This window comes from Panthera tigris, chromosome A1 (assembly GCF_018350195.1).
Source record: "Panthera tigris isolate Pti1 chromosome A1, P.tigris_Pti1_mat1.1, whole genome shotgun sequence".
Taxonomy (NCBI): domain Eukaryota; kingdom Metazoa; phylum Chordata; class Mammalia; order Carnivora; family Felidae; genus Panthera; species Panthera tigris.
In genome coordinates, this window is record NC_056660.1 from 206,254,686 (window position 1) to 206,272,500 (window position 17,815).

The window sequence follows — 17,815 nt, forward strand, 5'->3', positions numbered from 1 at the left end:
GTGTGGAACTATTTCTGGGCTCTCTATTCTAGTCTATTGGTCTGTTTGTCTGTGCTGGTGGTAAGCCTACACTATCTTAGTTTCTATAGCTTTACAGCTAGTCTTTATATCTGGTACTGTACATCCTTCATTTGTTTTTCTCTACCAAAATTGTCTTACTTTATTACTGCATTCCCATAGAAAATGTGTCAATTGTCTTACTTTATTCTGCATTCCCATAGAAAATGTGTCAATTTATACACACAAAAATTAGAAATGTCAGTGAGATTGCATTGTATCTGTAGGTAAATTTTAAGAAAATTGTTTTTAAAAATATGAGGTTTTAAATTTTCTTTTAAATACAATAGCATTCCATAGGTTTTGTTATATTGAATTATCTTTCACTTTAAAATATCTCCTAATTTCCTTTGTAAATTCTTCTTTGACTAGTGGGTTATTTAAAAGTGTGCTGATTAATTTCCAATCTTTTGAAGATTTTAAAGCTATTTTACTCCTGGTGATTTCTAGTTTAATTCCACTGTGAAGAGATCTTTGCAGGACTTCACTTCTTCATGATTTGTTGAGATTCACTCTATGGTCCAAGATATGTATATTTTGGTAAATGTTCCCTATACAATTGAAAAGAATATAAATGTTATGGTTTTAGAGAGTCGTGGTCAATATATGTCAATAAGTCAAGGTGGTTAATTGTGTTGCTCAAATCTTCTAAATCTTTATTGATTTTAACAATTTTTCCATAAGTTACAGAAAAAGTGTGTTAAAATCCCTAATATTGACTTTGCTTTTATTCTTTCTCCAATTTTGTTAGCTTGCATTTATATATTTTAAAATATGTATTTAAGTGAATATAAATATTGAATTGTTATATCGTTCTCTCGAATTGACCATGTTATCATATGAACTGACACATTTTTATCTAGTACTATTTGCCTTATAATTTACTTTGATATCAATATACTTACACCAGCTTTTTTTCCCACTAACGTTTGCATGGGAAATATTTGTCCTTGTACTTTCATCCTTTCTGTTTTTCTAATTAATGTGTGCTTCTTACAAATCACATGTAGTTCAATTTTCTTTGTTCACCCAATCTAACACACTTTGTCTTTCAACTGAAATATTTTCCATTTACATGTGATATAACTACTAATATACCTAAGTTTAAATGCTGCGCCTCCTCAAGGGAGTGGCAGGTTCTTCCAAGTAAGAATTGAAGCAAACAAGATAAGCAGAATACAAAAATGATCATTGCTACTGCCATGCATCCCTGGGAAGACAGACGGGTGGCAGAAGTGGTGAAGTTCTGGCAACTGCTAAGTGGAGCCGGAATTTAAATATGAACTATACAACTGAAATCTAAGATCTTTTCTCTTCTAACAAGAACACGTGCCCTTTTCTACTTTGAAAAGATCTTTTCTAATGCTACAATATAGAAAGGTACACAGAAATGGTTTTCTGTGTGATGGTGGTTTAACACCGACTGGAAATCCTATGCAGAGTCGGGACTCAATAAACACGAGCAACCTTTCCTTAATTGGAAATTTCTTCCAGCTGTCAGTAGACATATGTTTAATAATTGCCTTCTATGAGTAAGGGCCTAAAACTGAATAATATAAAATGGTATTTTGGAGGAATATGGTGAAGTAATATCTGAGGAAAGTGTAAAGGCACTAACTTTTCATTTTCTTTATAAGGAAGACAATAGATGACATTTAAGGGGAAATATGGACAACTATGAAAATATGTAGGTAAAAAACAAGGAAAAAGCTTAAAAAGTTGAAATTTAATACTTAAGGTCATTCCATAAGTTGAAAAATAGGTTAATAAAAATTCCATAAATGTTATTAGTTGGTAAGAAAAAACGTTTTAAGTTAATTTACTAAAAAGGCTTTTAAAGAAGACAAAATTTCATAAAAATATCATATATATCTTGACAAAGACAACATTGTAAGCCTAGAAATAGCTAAATACCTCTATGCTATCAATTTCCTTCAGTATATTACATTTTTCTTAGAAAAAAAGAAAATACTTATTTTCTGCCCACACCTATTTTGTGAATGACTATCCAATACAATGTTATACTGAAATCCTAAATTGTTTCAACCAAACCATAAGTCTGAGATATGAAATTAGCTACTATATACTGAATTGCAGCCCAGGTAAATTACTGTTTGCTCAGGGGACCACTATTGAATGTGGATCATTTTCAACATGATTTTTAAATTACGTAATTACATTTATTTGGTTTGTTTCTAGAGGAAATATGCACAGTTCACTGCTGCCCTCTGCTGCATGGAAGGGTGAGGAAATAAGGAACTGGCACAGAAACTTGCTATTTGACCTACGCTTACCTGATTTGCTGTGTTAACCCACACCCGCCACACTTCCTGTGAAAAATGAAATACAGACTGATATTACAAAAGGAGACCCTGGATTCGATTGTTAGTGCCTCTAGAACACCCTCATACTTTTAAAGAGAAGACGGTAATTAAAAAAAGAAAACTCAGACAAGAAGATCTTTGTGAGGTAACTACTATTTCAAAGACAAAGTCTGGAAGAAAATTATCTCATTACCAATAGGTCAGTATAGCTTTTCTTAAGTGATTTACTGTCTTACACAGGAAGATGATTTAGAGAACATATCGTTCAAATGCCCAGTCAATGATAAAATCTTATTGTTGCTAATCCAATTTTACATTTTAGAAATTTCAGAGCTCTTTTTATCATATGTAGAATGCCTCCAGCTATCACTTCTAACAGGTGGCTTTCCATAATAGCAAGAAGTCTTAAACCACCTTCTGACAAATAAACGTTTATTATAAGCAAGAAATCACCCAATCTAGCCACATGAGTCTGGAGCATTCCCACTGGGTCCTCATGGACTCTCATGAGCAAAGTGCAATGTCAGTCCTTTGGCAGAGTCATCCAACACTGGAGGCCGTTCACAAAGTGCTCTATAAGTGGGATGCAGTGGCAGTATGGGACAGTCAGAACCAAACATTACACAGACAGCATAACCTCCCATTCTAAAAAACAAAAGTATCTTCTTACGTTGCCAAAATAACATTAACTCCTGTAAACCAAATAACAGAATACTGCCCAATAAAACTAAAAGTGATTCCTGAATATCATCACCTGGTCCATTTCCAGTTCCCACATATACACAAAATGTGCTTTGTAACATCTAAGCAGTGTCCCTCAATGCCTTTGGGGCGACACTTTGACTTGGACAATGGCTTTTTGAGAGTAGGGATTTCCCCACATTAGTTGGGAATATTCTTCTATCCCTGGATCCTTGTGCAAAAGAAGGGTTATTTTGGAGCTGCATTTAATCGCAGAATCAATCCACCTTTTTATCAGACATGGCAAAAATTGCTCTGTGATAGGAGTGGGTGCACCAGACCAAACAGAGCTTTGGGATGACAATGCCACACATCTTGGATTCTTGCATTTTGCTCCTGCAAGGCAATTGTCCAAAGTGGATGAAGATGGAGTTCAAAGATTCCCTGAGATTAAAAAACAAACAAACAAACAAACAAACAAAAACCTCCCAGGATATGTTAGTGTTTTGTGCTTTATATCTAGTAATTATTTGATAGTTAACAGATATTGGCTTATATTTGCTTTCACTGCACCATTTCACCTTTTAAAGAGGCTATGAAAGAGCTTCTAAAAGCTAGAGGTACTGATATTTATCACCTCCAAAAGAAAAAAGAAATTTCTGACAATTGATAAATGGTTGAATCGGTCAGATTTGAGAACTGATACCAAAGGTGGTGAATTATTAAAACCAACAGAAGATTCGAGAGATTGCAAGATGGAGGGGACATTGTGAACAACAGTGGGAAACTTGGAATATTCTTGTGAGTTAAACCGCAGGTAAAGTACAATTACCAAGCAAAACACTAAAACCAATATATTTTAGAATACTAATATCAAAGATGATGCAAAATCAAAGAGTAATGGAGTTGACCAGAGAAAATTTGCTGGAGATGAGCTTTAAATCATCTGTTAATGGGAAAAACAAACAAAAAAACCCCAGACATTTAAATATAGAAAACAAACTGTTGGGCGCCTGGGTGGCTCAGTCGGTTGAGCGTCTGACTTCAGCTCAGGTCACGATCTCGCGGTCCGTGAGTTCGAGCCCCGCGTCAGGCTCTGGGCTGATGGCTCAGAGCCTGGAGCCTGCTTCCGATTCTGTGTCTCCCTCTCTCTCTGCCCCTCCCCCGTTCATGCTCTGTCTCTCTCTGTCCCAAAAATAAATAAACGTTAAAAAAAAAAAGAAAAAAAAAAAAAAAAAGAAAACAAACTGTTGGTTGTCAGGGGGAGCTGGGTGAGGGGATGGGTAAAATAGGTGATGGGGATTAAGGACCAGTGAGTGATGTATGGAAGTGTTGAATCACTACATTGTACACCTAAAACGAATCTACCAATGTATGTTAACTATACTGGAATTATAAAATAAAGTAAAATAAGTAAAGTAAAATAAAATAAAATTAAAATAAAATAAAATAAAATAAGAGTACACTTATCTTGATGCGCACTGAGCAATGTATTGAATTGTTGAATCATTGTATTGTACACCTGAAACTAACATATCACTGTATGTAAATTATACTTGAGAAAAACGTAAAAAATAAAAAAGTGAAATTACCATACACGTTAAAAAAATCAGCTCTTAACCCAAGAAAGAAGTCTGATTGAATTAAAGGAATCAGGTCTTTCTAGTTTGAAAGGACAATCCTTAATGCTTTAGACAGATGAAGAAGTTCTCTAGGTAGAAAAGCCTGGATAACACAAGTAAATCACGAAGATGAGAACTACAGTGTAAAGAGAATCTAATGAAATGAGGCCAGCCAGCCTAAGCTTTTGTAACATAATTTTGATGTTGCCAACACTTGTAATCTATGCAGTAACTCCACCACACTTTCCAGCAAAAGGTGGCAAAGTCCCCTTTCAAGCTGAAAATTAAAAAAATATATATTTTAGTTATGTAAGAATTAAATGCATTTGAGGTGCCTGGGTGGCTTAGTTGGTTAAGCATCGGACTCTTGATTTCAGCTCAGGCCATGATCTCATGGTTCATGAGTTCAAGCCCCACATCGGACTCTGTGCTGTCAGCATGGAGCTTGCTTGGGATTCTCTCTCTGTCCCTCCCCTGCTCATGCTCACTCTCTCTCTCTCTCTCAAAATAAATAAATAAATGAACATTTAAAAAATAATTAAATGCATTAAAATTATATTTTTGGCATAAATTTCTATTTAGATTTTCAAGGAAAAAGTAAAAGTTTAAGTATTGAAAATGAATGTAGCCCATTAACATACAGAATAAAAACAGAAGCAATGCTACAGAAAAGACAAGGACTACTTAAGTGATCGATAATGTGATCAATGAATTTATTTCCTTGCCAGGCAAAGGAACACAGACCAATAAAGCAACTTACCATTAACTTAGTGAAATGTCTTTATCTTAGTGGAAAAAAAATCAATGGGTTTTAATGTGCTGAAAAGGTGGAGTTTATTATAGTAATGCTACTTAAGAATTGAAAATAGACATTCCGGATGGGACAGAATGGTTCCTAAGTCTGTACTTGACTGATTAAAATGAGTCCGGTTGTTCCTTGTTCAGGAAGGCATCTGTTAAATCTGGTGAGAGTGTAGGGTACTGATAGCTCTCAAAATTCTTTGTCATTTATCACCTGAAGCAGATGGCCTTTCAAAGTTCCTGGTCATCAGTTTCGAAGAGTTGTGATGAAAAATATCATTTAGTTTTGATATCTTTTAGGCAAGCACTGGCTTAAGAGGAGAAGTGTCATTTTACACAATGTGCAAGTTATCTAAATTGGATATCTGTGTGACTAAATTTCTCTACTATGTCTTACCCTTCTACTTCCTGTACCTCATGGCCCCAAACGGACAAGGTTGGCAAAAACAGATCACATTGGGTGTGATTTCTGATAAAGGTAACATGAATAAACTTCCCAGGTATAAGGTTCATTGCTTAACATTTCTGTACCTTGAATGAGTAACGGGATTGTGTGGGATAATGCTTTCCATTTGCTGGAAATGGGTCACTTGGGTTCATCAGGAATAACTTGATCCATTTGTTCTCAGACAACTTATTAGATTTACTAAAACCATAAAGTTAAATTTATATTCTTGGAAAAAAAGCTGTATGAGCCAACATGAATTTACAATAATATGAAATTCTATACCTCTTTCTTTTGACCAGAATACATTGGCCAATTTCACAAGTAATTTCACGTTGCCTGAGGATAACACTTCAAATATAGCAAAGTATGCCCTTCCTTATTCAGAGTGAGTTGGAAATGTGATCTGTAACTGAAGCACAATGATTCAACTTCTCTTTAACAGAAGAGACATCAATGATTGGCATCTCCCGAAATGAGTTATGTTCTTTTATGATGTTTGCCAGTTGGCATGTTGAAATGCAGCCCTTCATATATGCCCTATTTTAATTTAGAAGCTCTCCAAGTTAAAAATGGCAAAGACTGGCATGTAAATAGCTAATATCAAACGGAAGGTATACTAGTAAATGCCAGCTCATCCACTAATGTCCCATATAGTTATTAAACTAAGGTAGTTTGCCTATGTGACCGCCACCTGTGGTTATGTAGCCTTAGACAAGTTACACAAATTATATGTGCCTTCATTTCCTCATTTGTAAAGTAGAAATAATAATAGCATCCACTCACAGGGCTTTTGTGAAGATCAAATAAGATAATACATGTAAAACTCCTGGAATGGAGCCTGACACATATCAAGTAGAAAATATGTTAGCTACCAATATTATTACTACCAAATTCTGTACATTTTGGTGACATCATATTGTTCATTATTACTCTACCATGAAATCATTCTGCCAATTCATCAAGTCAAGAACCAGGAAGAATAATTCTCATGGGCATGGCATTTTATTTTGGGGAGATTATGAATAGTCAGGTTAGTTTCGAGTTAGAAAATCTGAGATAAAAGTAACTAGGGACATTAATTACTTTCTTAGATGGGTCGAAAACGGAGTAAGTAATAAAAGAATTCTCAGGTTTGACACACCCTGATCACCAGCTATGTGAGTTATAGAAGAAATTAATTGTAGAATTGTGAGTAATGCTTATTTTCTTCTTTATGCTTTCCTTTATCTTTACATTTTTCTAAGCCGACCAAGCCAATCACTTCTACAGCAAAAATTAAAGTAAGCAAACAAAAACAAACTCTGACAATGTTTTTTAAAGGAAGAAACCAAAGAAAATGTTAATTGAATAGTAACTCCACTTGTTGAAAATAAATTTTTGTGATTTTACTAAATAAGCTTTAGTTACCTAAAACAGCTAGAAGGCAAAAATCATAATCTGATGATATGCATAGATGAGGAATAGCCACAGTGATTTGGAAAAATAATTTCCAATTTATTGTCTATGAAAAACTTGTTCTAGACTCATCTTGGGTGATAATGGGAGACATCCCCTCCACCAACACACTCAAAACAGAGCAGATGCAATATAGAAACATTAACACTAATATCTGTTAGTACTAAAATCGTGAGCTCCAAACCCTTATTTGCCTACTAATGGAAAGCACCTCTTCAAATGTCTTTGAGGATTCTCAAGGGTGCTCACAAACTGTGTCTCATCAGTTCTGGCCTTTTGCCTCCTCCTGCTATTGGTGCTCCTCCTCGGCCTGGTTTGACTTCTTAGTCAAGGTGCCACCTTGGAGCTAAAACCCTACTCCTGATCCATTACTGTATCGCCATACTTTCTGCGTGACACTCAGTTTGGGGAAAGGTCCTGTAGCAAAGGCATACATGCTTTAACATCTCTTGGTAGTTAATGACAGACCTCTTCCACTTGCTACATGAGAACATGGCCAAGGCAGGTTCTCATGACCCAGGCACCCACTGAGAGGGCAGCTCCATGCAGCCACGAGTTTCCTTGACTTGAAGTGTCACAGTTGCCACCGTCCCCTCTGCTAGAGAATACCTCCTGATTTACCCAGGCATCAGTATTATATATGGTGAGATGAATATTTGCCAACTATTGTGTTCATTTATTCTGCTCAGTCAGGGAATACTCCACAGCAAAGATGCAGGAATCCCCAAATGTTGTAGCTGTTTCTGAGTTCACGTATTTCGTCATTGATCCCAGCTCATGCAAATACCCCCACAGTCCCCAACTGGAATGAGTTTCAAAATCATTTAGGTCCTTATATCAACAGGACTTTTTGCTAAATGTGGACTCACAATCCAGATTCTTCTGTTTGGGGTTCTGTTGACTTTGTGATCTGTGCATTGTTGAGGCCATTCAAATTGATCAAAAATACATTTGTGTATCATTGTTTAATATATTAACATAGTTCCAGTCTCTTTTCCCATCCCCAAGAAGTCAACCTTTCTGTAGATTAGTAGATTCAGATAAATAAGATATCTACAAACTCTTGGTCTTACAAGACATAGGAGTGAATGCCTTTATCCACCCCAGATAAGTTTCAAATAAGTATACCTTTAGCATGTATTCACTTCCCAAGAAATGAAGTTGGTAGCTCTGGTTTTCACCCCCTTTTACCTTACAGTGAAGAACTGAAATTCATAGACCAAAGAGTAGTTAGCCAGCTGTCTAAGCATGAACTTTTAAAACTCTGGGAGTTATCATTGTTTCTGACTGTTTGCTTATGATATAATTATTTGCATAAGCAGTGAGAGATAACATATACATTTTATATCTTTTTTGATCAAAAGTAAATACTTGAAAGTATTAAAACAGTATGGAATTAAGGTAAGGTAAAAGTGTGAGAAAGAGAGTGAGAAAAAGCACAGGAAAACCAAGGAAGTATGCTGATGTCCTAACACTGGTTATGTTGGAAATGATTTTGGAGGAAATATTTGGGAATTTTTTCACTTTTTTGTATAATTGTAAAATGGTGTGATTTAGGATGTTTTACCTTTTTGGTAATATGGAAAAAATAATTTAAAAGGAAGAGTAATTTATTTGCACCTTTAGGGTACACATTTTTACCCTGACATTGTGTTAGTACTGAATAGTTTCTCTAGATTTTGATGTAATAGAAATAGAAATAATGTCAACTCTTTTGCCACAGATTATTTTTAATTTGAATGTTCTGCTATTCATTAAAATGATATTAGTGTAGTCCAGCTTTTCCATTCTTGAATGTTATCCTTAAACTATCTGATGAAATAAAATTCAGTTGCTTTCTTATCAGAGCCTAAAAGTATCTGCATTAGAGATGAGAAAGGAACCCATTTCCTATAAATTCAAAATCCAATTCTATTCTGTGTAAGATGTAGCCAAAAGTAGGGTGCACTGTCTTAGATAAGCGATTTAATTTATGTGGAAAACACGAAACTCTAGCCAGTGTTCAAGAATTTCAAATCTACTGTCTTGAAAGTAGATTTAGTTTCATATTTATCACACTAATCTTCACTGTTCATTCTCTCTCCCTCCCTCCTCGCTCCCTTTCTCTGCTATTGATACATTTCTGTTGAAAAAGTACCTGGTATAAATGTCGGGTTGTGAAAAATGACCCCATTTATTTTGTAAACAGCCACATACAATTTCTTACTTTGTTTTTAGATACCAATAATATTTCATAGATTTCCTTGAAAGCTACAACTGATAAAGTCAGTTGTGTAGCCCATATTGGAGTGATTTGTTTCTCTTTAACCTGTCCCTAACCTGATTTGTGAGCTTCTATTAGAACAAGTAACTCCCCTAAAAAGAAAATATCATCTGTATTCTCACCCTCTACCGCAACTCACACTCAGATACTCTATAGAAAGAACAGTAAACATGACCCTGTGAATGTAAACTTGAAGTTGAAAAGCCTGAAGCAATGCTGTGGCCAGTGCTGGTGATCAGATATGGAAGAGAGAAAACAAAATTATTGTCATATTTTTCTTCTTTATCAGCTTCCTAGATTTCTCTGTTCTATAATATATGATGGAGATCAATGGAGTGGGCGATTTTTTTCTAACTAACCCCAGGCCTGGAAAAGAATGGCATTAGACTGACTAAGAAGGACATCTCAGTGGAGGAGACTAGTATAGGGTCTCAGTCTTAGGAAGGACAAGGAGCTGGGCTCGTGGAGCTGGGAACAAGGAAGGCCATAAGGACTTTTGTATTGGAACAGGAAACAGGAAACAATCATTGTGAAACTTAGGAGGAAATGCACCAAAGATTTTTCTTGAGCAAGGCCAGCATCTAGTGCAGTCGTGTCAGTTAATCTGGTGGCCTTTGAAAATTCTTATTTGTCCCCTTGAACCAAAATGATAGTATTCCACCTGTTCCATTCTGTCAGCAGAGAAGGATAGAATGTGAGAAGAGATTTTTGGTAAGTCCTGTCCCAAAGATTAAACAACTAAAAATACAAATCCATGGAAGTTTGAATTACCAATTTAGATTCAGGTTAGGAACTACAATTGGAAGAAATTTGAAAGGTTTGTGATTCCCTGTGTTTGCAATTTTGTAGTTGTTATGTGTAGTGACTGGTGACTTTTTGTTGTTATTCACAGCCTTCCTGATTATCCTTGAGAACAACAAATATCAAAGAAACTATGGTGACTGATTGCATTTTTGAGCTCAATTTTTCAGGGCAGAAGGAAACTCCAAGGAGCTAGAAGATAAGGTAGCATTTACAAAAGAAGAAGAAAGCATTTGTGTCCTTGGGACCTATCGAAAAGAAGAATGAAGACTGTGAGTGTCTGTCCTAGTTTTGCATGATTTTAGAAGAGATTTTAGCCATAAAAAACATTGGTTGATATTTCTTAAGTTTTAATTTTATTTGCAACGTTTATGGAAACTTTTTATTTCTATAATATTGGATTAAAAGTTTATACAAGTAAGAAGCAGCAGGCTGTTTGGTAAAAGATGTTTAATTGAGTTTTCTAAGGGGAAGGAAAACAAGGCTTAAACAAAGCCAAATATGAGTATTCCGAAACCTCTCTTCCTCAAATTATCTTATCCTCAGACTTGCAGAGGTATAGCTGTACTAATGGGTACACTCATTACATTAGTAAAAGACAATCTGGTCCATTCACTTGGCATAATTCTAGGAACAGAAGCATATTTTAGTAGTAAGTTATAAATTTCTTACCAAATATGCTTCCTGTATGTCCCCACACCAAGTAGTTAACAGGCTGCAAAAAAAGTAATAAGACAATCCTCTGAGAACTATTTTATTAAGTCATTTCCCTTCCTGTGGTTCAGAGTTCAAGAGAGTTCAAAGTTCAAAGAGTTCAAGAGTATAAGCCAAAATGGAACATAGCATTATGCAATACAAATTACAATCAGAAGACTAAATATACATGAATTCAGAATGCTGATGATCAATCCTCAATCCAAAAATATAAATAGTTTCAGGCATTTGCTCATGTTCCCCTGTGGCCTAGAATAATGTAGTAGTTAGGGATGGCAGTCATCACCTGTTTGCTCATATAGCCCTCTGAGGTAAGACTGTTCCTAATTAGAGGCAGTTAATATATGGGATGTTGAATCACTTGGTATGACATGAGAGTTAATCAGATTCTCTCTGTTGACTGCAGTTGAAAGTAAAGAATTCACAATTAGAAAGCTGAGAGACAGGAGGACCAAAACTCCTAGACTATGGCCAAGTCATAACTGCAAAGTCTTCAAGGACAAAATCCATTAACTACAAATTTTGAGTTTTCAAGATTCCAAGAAATCCATACCCTTCCTATCAAGCTCTAGGTTTTGTAATTTCACTTTTTCTTTTTAACATTTATTTATTTTTGAGAGACAGAGAGAGACAGAGCACAAGCGAGGGAGGGGGAGAGAGAGAGAGAGAGAGAGAGAGAGAGAGACAGGATCCAAAGCAGGCTCCAGGCTCTGAGTTGTCAGCACAGAGTCTGATGGGGGACTCAAACCTACAAGCCCTGAGATCATGGCCTGAGACAAAGTCGGACGCTTAACTGACTGAGCCACCCAGACGCCCCACAAACTCTAGGTTTATTGAGACCTTGGTGTGACTTCTCTTTCCAAATTTCCATGAGAAGCCATTTATTTTCCCAAGGGCAGCTTCATAATAAATTGAATTAACTTGAATTTTTTCCATTTGTTGCAACTATAAGAAGCAGACCAAAATACCCTCTACTCTATTTTCCACCAAAGTAAAATCTCTTCCAGGCATTATTCAGCTTACAGTCTCCAAGTAGCATTCTTTTAGCCTATCTTATACATTTCCTCCTAATGGAAATGTACATTTTGTATCATATAAATCAACCATTATTTATTTTCTCTAGTTGTTTTCCTTTCCTTGTTCTGTGCCTTTTCACAAGAACTGGGAGCAAATTTTCTTTTCTTGTATCCTGTATAGCACATGATACACTCACATATCAAATAGGAGCTTTGAAAAAATATTATAATTTAAGAGACCCAACTAAGTGGAAAGGAAAATAATAGAATTGGATTAAATAGGTGGGATTAATAACCGAAGGCTTTTATCTCATGTGATTCCAGTTTCCCTGAACTTCCAACTGTAGACTGAGTCAGCCATCAAAAATCTTCAGTTGCCACCTGCTCTGGGCCAGACGTAGCAGGGCTCACAATATTCTTCCCCCTCATCATGAGTCCAGCCCAAGTCTCAAGGATTATCACATGGATGCCAGTCCCCTATGCTTCTATAACAGCATTATGTCATCTCTCACCCTCCTCCATCTTCCCAAATGTTTCCCTTGTGGCTTCTGGAACTCCTAGTCTATTGTTCCCACATCCCACAATCCCTCCTCTGAAATTTCCTACCCCTTATTGCTCTAAATGAAATTTGGCTCTTGCCTGAATAAATTTCTTCCTGCTTCTCTCTCAAATACAGACATAAATTACACTCCCTATGGTCCTTACAGTACAGACACTGAATAAATCTTATCATAGTTCCCTCATTGTCACTCCCAAACTACTTTAATCTTCTTTCAAAACTGCTTCTTTTTTGAAGCACATATCAGAGTGCTTACCACTCTCACTATACCATGATATGCCATCTACCAAACTCTCAAAATCTCTCTCATCAATGGAGTCTGCTACTCCATTCACTGGTCTTATGACTTTATCATTCACAGATAGCCATGTAACACCCTGGCCTCTCAGTGCTTGGACTCTTCAGGACCAACAGTCTTTTCCTCCTCTTTACCTAAACTACCCTCACAAATCTTCATCCTTTGATAATTACTTATAGTCTTATGTCCTATCTCCCTAAGCTAGTTCCAATCTACTGACTCTGCTACTTTTTAAATTATTATTATCCATATCCCCCTTCTAAGTCCCTACCTTTCCCCCATCAAGCACAGATTCCATGGTCCAAAACTGTAATGACTCTTTTATAAAAATTCTTTCATCATACTGCACTGGGAAAACCCTAATCCTAGTTAAACTCAACTATCTGCTTACTTGATGCAGCTGTCTCCAAGCAGCTAAAAACCCTGGATAAATTGCGGATACTTACTGACTGGACTCACTATAAATTTGTATCCATACTAATGGGCATCCAATGGTGTTCTAGTAAATTCACTTTCCTCTCTGAAACGAGTTAACACCTTGATTTCCTTAAATCTCTAAAGCTCAGATGCCTCTTACATACAGTTGTCAAAAACTTCCAACTCATATTTCATTGAAAAGGATAAAATCCTTTCCAAAGCCAATCCTGTCCTCCTGCTACCAATTTTCTGAAACTACCATCAACCATGCACACACAAATTCTGCTTTCTATCCTCTTCTAATGGAATTAGGGTCCCTTTTCCTAGCCAAGTCTGTTACTTCCCCTTGTGCCCTAGATCCTATCTTTCCCCGCCTTTAAAATAATATTGCTTTTGATTTATCCTCTTTCTCTCCCACATCACGTTTTTCTCTCTATGCTGGGTCATTTTTCAGATTAGAATTATGTACTGATATCTCCCTCATAAAAACAAGCAAACAAAAAGCCTTTTTTGATCCCATGAGAGCTTTCAGCCACATCTGTGTATCTTGGATCTCCTTCATAGAAAATTCTTCCCAATACTTGTCTAGACTATTGTTTTCACTTCCTTAGATCACATTTTCTTCTCAATCCACTGCAGTTGAGCTACCATCCTCATTATTTCATTAAATTGGCTTTGTTCAGGGTAACCAATAACCTGAATCTTGTCAAAGCCAATGGCCATTTTTTCTGCCCTCATCTTACTGTGATTCTTCTCTCAACAATTGACAGAGTTGGTTTCTCTCTCCTTTTTCCAACACCTTTATTCTTCAATTCTGTGACCATAGTCTAATTTTTCTTCATACTTGAAACTTTTCTCTCTTTTTCTCTTTCTCTTCCCCCTTCTCTTCCTCTCCCTTTATCTGCCTTTCCCAGATTATCCTCCCTCATATGACCTCTATGTTGACCTCTGTGTTGATGTCCCAAAGCCAAGCTCTATATCTGAGGCCTCATCTTTTCCCATAAATTCTATGCCATTAAATACAGCTGTACACTACGATTTCCAAATTCATATCTTGATCTTCAACCTTTGTTTTAATGTTTATTTATTTTTGACAGAGAGAGAGAGAGTATGAGTGGGGGAGAAGCAGAGAGGGCTGGAGGGGCAGAGAGAGCTGGAGACACAGAATCTGAAGCAGGCTCCAGGCTCTGAGTTCTCAGCACAGAGCCGGATGCGGGCCTTGAACTCATGAGCTGTGAGATCATGACCTGAGACGAAGTTGGATGCTTAACTGACTGAGTCACCCAGGTGCCCCTCAACCTCTTTTGTTTTAAAACATAGACTTGAATATCTAGCAGTTCAATTCATATATGCAATGGATATCCAATAAATATTGGCATGGCTTACTCCTTCACGATCTTTAGGTCTTTCTACAAACATCACCTTCCTGCTGAGACCACCCCCCAAAAATAGGAAAGAGTAAACCTACTTTAAGACTTCAATTTTCTTTGTAAAGTTAAATGTGTCTTCATAGCAATTATCACCATCTGGTATGTATTATTTATTTATTGTCTCCTTCCCCACAGCCCAGGAAATCTAGCTTTGAGAAGACAGGGACTTATTCTGTTCCCTTCACAGCTGTATTTCCAGTGCTAAGAATAATCATGGGCTGATAATATGCACCGAATAAGTATTTGTTGAATTACTATTCCTCACAATACATCTTTCAGAAAATGGCACCACTATATACCTATTTGCTCAGAACAAGAGCCTCCAGAATTATACCTGATTCTTCTCTTTCTTTCACCCTCCACATCCCATCCTGTCAATCTAATTCAAAATGCATACCACATCCTAACATTCCTCACTGTCTTAATCGTTCCCCACTTCCAGTCCAAGGCACCATCCTGTCTCACTGTGCTATTTCTGTAATCTCCTAACCATTTTCTCTATGCCCTCAATATTGCCTCCTGCCCCAAGATATCCCCCCCATACACTACAGCTGAGTGATCTTTCTAAATAGCAAATTTTATCCCATCTCCCTGTACTCAAAATTCTCTAATGGTTTCCCACTGAACCTATAAAATATTTTAAACCATTCTACACAGTATGTGAGATCTTACACAATCTCATCTTTGCTCACATCACCATCTTTATCTCTCCACACTACCCCTTGTCATTTCCTTTGACACACCATGAGCATCCCCATCTCCTGTCTCTGTGCTTGGAGCACTTTCCCAGAGTTATTACCTAGTTGATTCCTTCTCACAGCTTGTCTTCAATGATACCTTCTCAGGCTTTCTGTATTCACCCTTTCCAAAGCAATTACTTTGCCCCTGCCTCCAAGCACTGATGTATTATCATGGGTTTTCTACACATAAGTAGTATCTGAAATTTGTTTATTGTATGTCTGTTTTTTTGCTTTTGGTTAATACCTTTATTTTCACCCAGAAGATTGTAGACCTGTAGGCAAGACCATATTATTTGCTATTCCATATCTACTACCTAGAACAATGTCTGACATATGGAAATGCTCAAGAAATATTTGTTTTCTGATTGACTAAATTGGAGTTGTATCACCAGCTAAACCCCAAGACCTGACTTTTACTGCTCACCTGCTTATGCTCATTAACCTTTGTCTTACATTTTTCCTTAAGCTCTTCTTTCTGGCTTACCTCAAAACCAGGCAAATGAAACTTGAAACCACCCCTCACATGACAGCGACAGCCCTGACAAGACTTCCCACTGGCCTAGACCATCCAGACCATTTGAGATAAACCCCTGACTCACCTCACACCTGCTCAGGTGAACATTGGAATGACAACTGGAATGACCCACAATTGCCTTTACTTTGTTACAATACTAAAATCTCTGCCCAAGGAGGAGACTCAGCCTCATTTATGTAACATCCAATGTATGTATAGGCATGTATCCTTAAGGCTCATACAGAACATTATTTCCTCCTCTACATATGATGACAAGGCTTCCTAACTAAATATTCATCCTAACCTTAAACAAAGGGTACCCATTCACCCTCTCTTGGGGAGTCACAGCTTTGGAAGCTATTCTCCCATGATCTTTTTATTTGCTGCAGATAAAGTTTTCTTTGTGCAACAAGTCACCTAGTGTAGCTTCTGTGACTCACCAAAGAGCCAACTCACATTAGTTCGGTTACAGTTGGACAACATGGTTAAATCTCACATTATACCATTAACTCATTTTGTGGCTAAGTAAATAATTTAACATCACTAAATGCTAATTTTCATAATATAACAATAACAGACCTATCAATTCGAAGGCTATAATGAACCTCAATTGAGACCACACAAACAAAGCTTCTATGTAAACCATAAAATACTATAATTATACTCCAATCACCATCTATACTGATTGCTTACATTATTAAAACCCTGTAAAGACTAGTTGGAGTTTTATACCAAGAATAGGCCAAAAAATAAGTTAAAAAGACACCTTTAGTATTAAAATATATGTTTTTGTGAAATAATACTTGATCTTTGAAACATTATGTTAATGTATTACTCTTTATTTCTATGATAAGGAAATAATATTCAACACTGGTTGTCATGCAATTTATTATAATTAAGGGGGAACATCTGTAGAGAATTTTGTTCAATGTTCTTAATTAAATTTTGATATCTCAGACACGATATTTGTGAAAAATCTACAAGTATGCCTTACCACCATGGCCCTTTTTGACTATATCATTTTGCCATCTGCTTGAACAAATGCCCTGGGTTCAGTCATGGGTAAACCCTTGAGTCAAAAAAGGAAATAAAGGCTACACTGCAATGAAATGGCAACTGTTACATACAAATTGCCACTCTATCACACAACTAATTAAAAATAAAAGTGACTAACAACAAATTAAAATGAGAAGTATGTGAAAATACACAGATTACATTTTGAGTAGTGTGTTCGGAAGGTCTACTGGAAAATTAAATAAGCAGAAACATTCTGCTAAATTGAAAATAAAGCAATGATCTCAAAGCAAAAGTGAGAACTCTATTCTTGGGTCTAGAATTTATTAACTCTGATGGAATCTTCCACTTCTCTGGGGATCAATTTCTTTTTCCATAAAAAAATGAAAGGTGTAGGACCTGACCTAGATGACCCCCAAGGTATTTCATCTTCTGGCACTGGTATTCCATGAACATTCCATGACCAGAAAAGGACAGTGATAGAAGCTGGAAGGAGCTATCAGAGCCCAGGCACACATAGCATTTAGTAAGAAGGATATCTGGGTAGGCCCAGATTCAACTGCTAGCTTTAAGGTAAACTCTCTGAATGACCTCTGGGAATTTTTGCTTTAGTTTGGTCCCCAAACTCCAGAGCGTTTTCAAAATTATATGAGATAAGTGT

General features: G+C 36.5%; 1 long non-coding RNA gene across 1 annotated transcript; it reads left to right on the forward strand.

The window, feature by feature from the left end:
* The first annotated feature begins 6,916 nt into the window (after nt 1-6,916).
* Nucleotides 6,917-16,262, forward strand: LOC122231818. The gene is made up of 3 exons (XR_006209071.1): nt 6,917-7,121; nt 10,544-10,724; nt 16,093-16,262. It is a non-coding gene; the product is annotated as an uncharacterized LOC122231818 (long non-coding RNA).
* Nucleotides 16,263-17,815: the final 1,553 nt, after the last annotated feature.